We start from the raw sequence: 8,564 nt of genomic DNA, 5'->3' as shown, positions 1-8,564 counted from the left end.
AAGCTAGAACCTAGACTGAGGAAGTCAGGATAAAGGCTGTCAAAAGCCAAACCTAGTGCCATCCTGCTGCCTGCACCCCACCATGTAAGGTCACAAAAAAAGACAAAGTTGCTCCAAATAAATGCTCATTCATGGACATATTGCATCGAGTTTATTCTCGTAACTGCGTTCTTATATTACATCGAGTTTATTCTCATAACTGCTCGACAATAACGGAACATAAAGTGGATAAGTATAAATCTGTAGTCTCTCAGAGTGAGCCAAACCCCTGAGACCATTTTGTGTGGAGACAGACAGAGCCTGGTCATTGTCATGTTGTTCAGCTTGTTTTGGGTTGAAACAAAATTAGCAGCTTCAGAGTTTTGAGGTCCGGGGAGCGGCAGGGACAGCACCCTCTCATGTTTTTCTGGGGGCAGCCATTTGTAATTATGTAATTTGTCTGTGCTGTTTTCCAGCAAACAGGAAGTCCCCTAAACCAGCGCAGAATGTGGCGAGGGCCGGGTCTCCTCAGGGAGGATAATGGGTAACGGCTGATGCGATTGGACAGATCCAAGCTGGTGTGGTTATCTGACGGTTGGGAGGGATATTTTCTCTCTCTCACACTCCTCTGTTTCTCTCTCCCTCTGATTGTACTATGCAACTGGCTTGGACAGCCTGCCAGAGATCCTAACCAGTCAGAGACATATCCCACAGAAACATTTTCATACCTGTAGTTCTTTGCCTCTGATTTCTCTTCTGAAACATGAATCTTGGTCTTGTTTTTTCTGGTTTAATAGCAGTGAGAGAACTGACATTTGTTGTATTACTGCTGCCATGTGAGATAGAGTGTGATGGAGGCAATGAATGAGGTGATCCTAATATTGAGGCCATTCAACATTATTAAGAAATGTCATACAGACAATGGTTCAAGACTCATTTTCATATGATCCAAGATGTCCACAAACGCCTACGTTTCCTCTCAGACTTTCTTACTTAGTAGACTGTATTGGATGGTAATAATGCCCAAGATGTGCTATACCCCAACTACCAGTGAGAGTATTTGATCATAAAGTTCTCTATCCATATCATGTAGAAGCCATGATAGCTGTCAGTATATGATGCGCCATGACACCACCATCTAGCAACATAATGTCACATAATGATACATTTGTTTCAGAGCTTTACGTCGTAGATATACGGTGGGGAAAAGACCATTATCTGCAGTATACACAAGTGTCAGAACTCCCAGTTGACATGAAGATGATTAAGGGCTGAATGGTGTCCCTCTGCCTTGGCATCATAGGCCTATTGCTATAAATGACTCAATAATATCTTAGTGTCCTTTATACCTAGCCCCTACTGCTCTCTATCCTAAAGGGTCATACACTCTGACAGCCATGGCTTACTTGACTTTCTCTTTGGGTAGCATACAGTAGGTCGACCATGAACTTCCACGAGTGGGCTCAGGGTTGTGTGATTTTCTCCACTTATTTCCTGGATGTTGTGACAGCCATGCTAGGGGCTTATCAGGTCCTGGCCACTGTTAAATACCACTGCTCCTAGTCACAACTGTGGACTGACAAAATAAGAGTATAAGTCAATGTGACACATTAAGTACATGTGGAATCATATCCGTGAGCTAGTGGACAGCCAAATGTGAGTTGGGGTTTTATGATGATGGGAAAGCAAAAATCAGACTTAGCTCTGGGCTGCCAAAACAATGTAGTTAACCCTGCAGGGCATGGTTCTACTTGTGTCCCAGCCATCTAACCATTTACCTTGCACTGTGTAAGACTCCCTCTATAACAGCACGCAAAATGACATTAGTATTCTTTGAGACAGACAGACCATCAGGCTCGGTTCCAGCACTCATTGTTTGTAAGCGTCAGATCTGAGACGACGCAGCAATATCAATAAAATACATAATTTCAACCTTAACACGAACAACTGTACTTCTTTCAGCCTACACTGTGATGGGTATCAACTGTGTACTGAATAATGAAAGGTAATTATGTAGCTATACAAGCCCCACGGTAATGGGCCTTTGTTTTATTTTTGTAACTTGAAATGAAAAAACATTGTGTGGCTGAGCAGCATGTCTGTCTATGTTCTTTTTCTGGATCCTCATGGGTCATGCTCAGGACACACCACCACCACCACCACCAGCCTTCCCTGTCTTTTTTTGTAATTATTCCCATCCAAATGAATTAGACACAAGGCGTATGAATGAAGGGAACAGAACAGAACAGCGCAGCCAGACAATCCTGCTAAAACCTGGAGGAAAGGAAACAGGAGCAGGCTGCTCAGATTGTGTCTGTGGATTAATTATTCACGGCATTGGCTTCTCTATCCAATGACCCCAGTAAAGAAGCACAAATTATTTAGCGAGCTGCCAGATCGGCGTTTGGTGTGAGGGCATGAAACATCCGTTCCCACTGACTGAGGTATCAGAGGAGGCATGTGAGCCCTGCTTAAGGCAGACACACACACAGGCAAGCAGACACACACACACACACACACACACACACACACACACACACACACACACACACACACACACACACACACACACACACACACACACACACACACACACATTGAGCTGCTGCATGACAAAGAGAGTGTATTCATGGCAGGATCAGATCAGGGTACAAGGGTATGGTTTCCCTCCCTGGCCAATGTCCAAACACACACAAAGACACACACACCAAATTAGATGAGTTGGGTAGGGTATAATTGAACCGCTTGTTTGTTAGCAACAGTGACAAAATTAGTGTTTTTAGAAACCAGAATCCAGATGCAACTGAAGCTGAGACCTCGAAAGACCTGCTCTGTGAGGGATGCTGACCTTATAGCCTTTGCCACTGAGTTCAGATAGTCGTGTGACTTTTACTGGTTACCCGTTACTTTTAAGAGGTGGAAAAGCTGCATGTAGGTGTTTTCCATTAGGTTACTATGTTTCTAAACACCAGACTAATTTGTGAGGTAAACAGGTGTCGTAAGACAGACCAACATCTTGGGTGTTGTTGACTAGTAATAACACATCCTTTTAGTCCGTTTCTGCTGTCGTTGCAGCAATCATTGCTTAGAACTTCATCAAGTGACAAAAGGGTGAAATCAGATGGCATTTTTAGAGAAGTATAAGAGTCACCCGTCTGTGATGTTATTTCTGCAGCACACAATGACTTGAACCAAGCGGTATATTTTTCACAGCCACCCAAAAGGTGTCATAATTTCAGTGTTCCCATGAGAGAGAGAGAGAGAGAGAGAGAGAGAGAGAGAGAGAGAGAGAGAGAGAGAGAGAGAGGGGTGTTGGAGGAGAGGAGAGGAGAGGAGAGGAGAGGAGAGGAGAGGAGAGGAGAGGAGAGGAGAGGAGAGGAGAGGAGAGGAGAGGAGAGGAGAGGAGAGGAGAGGAGAGGAGAGGAGAGGAGAGGAGAGGAGAGGAGAGGAGAGGAGAGGAGAGGAGAGGAGAGGAGAGTGTTACCCTTGATCTTGTTAGTGGTGATTGGGGTCTCTCAGACCTCACACTGGGCTGTGGGTGTAATTGCCTCTGGCAGGCCTGTAACATGGGTTAGGGGAGAGGAGAGTGCCATGCCTTTGTTTGTGGCAGACACCACATGTCTGCCTGTGTGGCACTGTACTGCCTGCCTGCATTCCCAGGCTTGGGAAACAGGGAGATGATCGTTATAGCACTGGTGTTGGCTTTTAAAAGGCCTTTTAATGGGAATGCATTTCACAGGCGAGCGCAGCAAGGTTTCAGGAAACCAACATCACAGCACCACTGGGGCACAGGAGTTCAGCTCAGACTGAAGGAGCCTCCAACCGTGGAGAAAGCCTGCCACCTACTGGTGATCGAGAGGATTATCAGGAGAGGCATTTGTTGACTTAATAATTATCACCATTAGCACATTCCAGTGCATTGTTATATTATAGTTCATTATAGTTATTATAATATTGTGTATCTGTTGCATGGCAAAGACAAGTATTGTCTAGTAGTCTATTACAGACCTATGTAAAATAGTTACTGTATGCTATAGATAATGTTGACGTACCCACTGAAAGTAGGTTATTTCCAATTCTGTTTGAAAGAAATGACTTTGCTCTGACAGTATTGTATTCTAAAATCACAATTTCTATGTTATGTTGTTTTAAGTCAGTCAACCACTGTTACCTCTTAGGGGCAGTGTAATTACATTGTTATGTTCCTGTTGTTTATAAGGCATTGGCCTCATTTTCTATTTAAAAATGCTATGTAGCCTCATACACAAACAACACCTTGGCCATGTCGTCTGCGTGTAAACATGGTTGTAAAGTAATTACTAAAGATCCCTTCAACACGTGACCTTTCTGTTTACCTATAGGCACTTTGACGCTCTTTCTTAATGAATGAATTATGGAGTAGCCTCTACAAATGAAAAGCATTTGCTGCCTAATGTGTTTGCCTAAATCATACTCAAGAGTAGGCCTACCTTTAAGTGGATAGTGTAGTCCTGTTCCGCCTGCGGTAAGTGTCTGGTTTAATTTAATTCAATAATCCCAATAGGCCTAGATGAAATAAATCCCTTATGGGACACTCATTTCTTGAGTAGTGAGATCATGTGAAATGAGGTTCACATAGAAAAAATTAGGACATTATGGTTGATTGAGCTTTTACAAAAAGCAGAAATATTAACACTGAGATATTCTTTATGTTTATAAATTTGCTTTAATGAATGAAGGCAACCATGTGGAAAACAATCAGCCACCAAAATGGATGAGAATGATTGTGGGGCTTAGTGAGAGAATGAATTAGCATTTCACCCACTCCCAATGCAAATTGTTTCACTTAAACTTTTTAAATACCATTTTGTGTTCTGACTTAATTTTAATAAAACAGTTTTTAGATAAGAAGCATTAGGCGTGAAGTTAATGGGCAGACTGTCTGTATCCGCTACAGACATTTACTTGTGATATATTGATTCAAGAGAGAAAATGAGCTAATTAAAAAATAAAGAACAGTGTTATGATCTCCTCAGTAAAATAAGAATACAGTTTGTGCTGAATTGATATTATTTCAACCATAGAAATATCTTTATCAAACGGATATTTCAATAATGTATTTTCTTTATGCATGAATTTTCTCACATAAAATGTATTGTCCAAACTCATCATTCTCTTAACATCGATTTAGACAAGTGCATGCATATAACAATGGCAAAACAACTATGAAAAAAACACATTTAATTTTGAATGAAATAGCCCAATTAAAAAGGCCATTTTGTAGTATTTTCATTTTAGTAAATTACATTGTAAAACACGTCCATTTGTAAATTAGGCCTAAAAACAGAGGTGTGAGAATATGGGCCTGCTTGATATATTTCTGACTCATTTAGAGGTCATCGTCCACTCTCTACTATCCTCTGTTCACTATAGCTGATTGTACAACTGGGTATTTATGGAAACGCCGATCCCATCATAACTGTAGCTTTGCATATCGTTGTCTTAGGGCGCCCTCCAGTGATATTGGATATTGCTACATTTCATAAAATGGCTTGATTATCAAATGGAAACTGTCCACCACTAGGCACAGGTTGATTTACCAAATTATATCTTGATAATCTGTGTGTTATTATAACATATTTTATTTGAGTCTCTCTCTCTCTCTCTCTCTCTCCAGTGTTCTCTATATTGACACCAGTCACTACTCACTCTTAACTGGGTAAAATGGAATGAGTTGTCCTTGAACATCTGTTGTTCAGCCAACCCTCAAAGGTAATCCCAGTAATGGACTTCTAAGTTATCGACATACACACATAAATAAATGTTTCCAAAGAGAATAGCTCAATGACAAGCCTGCTGCTAACTAATCAATCGTAGTGGCTGCATCTGTTGATGAAAGTTTGTGGAAGTGCAGAGTAAGATATACGTGTATATGGATGCCTGGCAGTTGGACTGCAAGTATAATGAGTGACAGTCACCGCTCCACCGGGACACAACTATAACGCACACAGACTAGCAGACTTCCTGGCAGTTGAAAGCATAGCATGCGCAGCATCAAACAGATGTCACTCAATTTCCCCATGACACACAAGCAAGGAAATACATTGACAGAATGTCCATCGACAACACAGCGAGGAGAAGCAGGGTTCATGCCACTGGAATAGACTGATAATTACAGGTCAAAGGTATGATCTAATTGATAAAAAGTCTTGTGGAAATGTCATGTTCATCTCCTGTACACCCAGCTGTCTTCCAGAATTGGATATGAAAAGACCATAGCCTAACGACAGTAAAAACAACAGTGATGTAGACCTATAGACCATTATTCTACATTGACAAATGTGTTTAGAACATGCCCATATTGCACTTTTTCTTTGGATGCATATTCTTGTGACTTGGCCTATAGTGAAATGTTCTCTCCAGACAGATCTACATTGTTTATGACATGAAAACAGCTAGTCCACAGGTATGGCTTTCCTTTATAAACCTCATATTTCGGAGAATCTCAGACATCGCTTTTTTTCTGAATCTCAACAGACACTCAAACTCAAATATTTTTAGTGCCTGGGCTTATGACAGCACAAGAACTGTCTGCATTGGAGATGACAGACCACTGAAGCCGGGCTTTTTGGATCACTCCTGCTGCCGAGCTATATTCATAAATTTAATTTCCAATCCGCTCTCCTTTTATTAGTTTGGGTGTTATTAAATGAGATTGCTTCATCTTAATATATTTCTAGGGCCGAGGAATGTGACTGGGAGCTGATATTCAAATCCAATAACACGGCCTGTACTTAGTGCATGGCACTAATAAATGCCAGCCTAGCTGTGATGCATATGCAGAAGGGTCTCACTCGCTTGAGTCACAGTGGGCAATAATACTCAGAGTGTCCTTCAGAGTGATCGTGCTGGGCTGACGTCTCCCTCCACCCCTCCACCCCTAGGTCCCCCTCTCTTATAGGTCTGAGGAAGCCCAGGTGACCTGACCAGTCTATTTCCCATATTGAGTTGGCTGGATATGGCTCTGGACATGGTTTTTACACCCAGAGAGAAGACAGTGGCTTTGATCCTCTCCTTTTCAATATATGTCTGCTGACCTTTGAGACCTGTTGTATTGGCATTTGGAAAAACACCACTGAGTGGATCATTCATTTCAGGACAATAAAAATGGCACTATGTGCCTCTGCTCTGTACTGAGTGACATCAACTGAACATTAGTAGGCCTACTGCTTGCTAAGGTGAGACATATACCGCCCTCGGAGCAAAGAAAGCAGGACTGTAGAATGTTGGCTCTCCTCTTTGCCCCTTCAGGGTTAAAGCATTGACATGCCTCTCCCCCTCCCATTTTACCAGAGGAATCAGACAACTGCTCATGTAAAGGTTGCAGCTTAGGAAGCTTAGCAGTTTCACAAAGTGACCTTTACCTTTATTATGAATATTTATTTTCATTATTATATAGTGAAATCTATGCACATGATCAGCACAATGGATTTCTTTTTCATTAGTTGTGTAAAATGCCAGTCAGCGAGTGTTAGGTATCAGGGGTTGACCCATCAGATTACACTAACCCCCTTCCCCCATCTCTCCCCCACTGTCACTGCAGGATCTGACAATTGGAATTAATATGCATGGAGATCCTTCTCCTTCGTTTGCTGGCTGAGGCTCTCGCCGCCTGGGCAACTTTATCAGGGGTAACATTATCGAGAGCTTTGCCGGGAGCTTCTTCATCATGCTCATATCCGTGTCTTCCAAACACTTGTCACTGTCAATCACAAGGTGATAATACACAGATGATTCTCTCATTTGGTTTAATAAAATCTCCAGGCTTATTTGAACTGCAGTCATTACAGCAAATAATTGCTGCATTGAGATGTTAGCCTGGCCCTAGCCTGAGGGATAAGACAAGACTATTGCTATTTGAAGGATCTGGTAGATTTTTTTGTGTGCGTGTGCCTTTTCCGCTCACCTTCTTAAAATGAATATTGCATTTGAATCCAGCTCTGGCTTTTTTATTTAAACTAACATTGTTATTACTTATTATCTGGACGTGGAGTCATCCGTTCTCACTTTTTTATGTCTGTGCTGTCAAGGCAAATTTCACCGGTGGCTGACTATTGCAATTTTTAACTGTCATTTAAACCAAATTGCAGATCTGAATCGGCGGGTCTCAAACTCTCTGAAGGAATGGACTGACAGGAGGCATAACTACAGGACATATTTCACCTCAGTTCAAATTCAGGGGCTTACTTATACTGTTCCTCCTCTTATTGGACGTTTATGAACATAGACTGATCATGGTAACACTAAATGTTTTATAAAAACACAATTAATAGATTCCTAAATAGAACCAAATATGTTTGTAAAATTTGACAAATAGTTACTGACACTTGCCAATGGACCTGTCCCAAACAGCTGTATTGTATGGTCCGATTTAAATGGTTCTGTGATGTTGGGTCGTCAGATCAGATGCATGTCTTTGCACTGTGTGTCTGTAGCCTAACTCACAGCTGCACTTTAAACCACTGTGAAAAGGGGATCAGAATAGGCTACTCATGGTTGCCACAGTAGACAGGGGGATTTCATGGTACTTGATTAATGAATCACTA

The sequence above is a fragment of the Salmo salar genome, chromosome 26, assembly GCF_965601325.2.
Source record: "Salmo salar chromosome 26, fSalSal1, whole genome shotgun sequence".
Taxonomy (NCBI): Eukaryota; Metazoa; Chordata; class Actinopteri; order Salmoniformes; family Salmonidae; genus Salmo; species Salmo salar.
Note: the sequence above shows the minus strand (reverse complement) of the source record.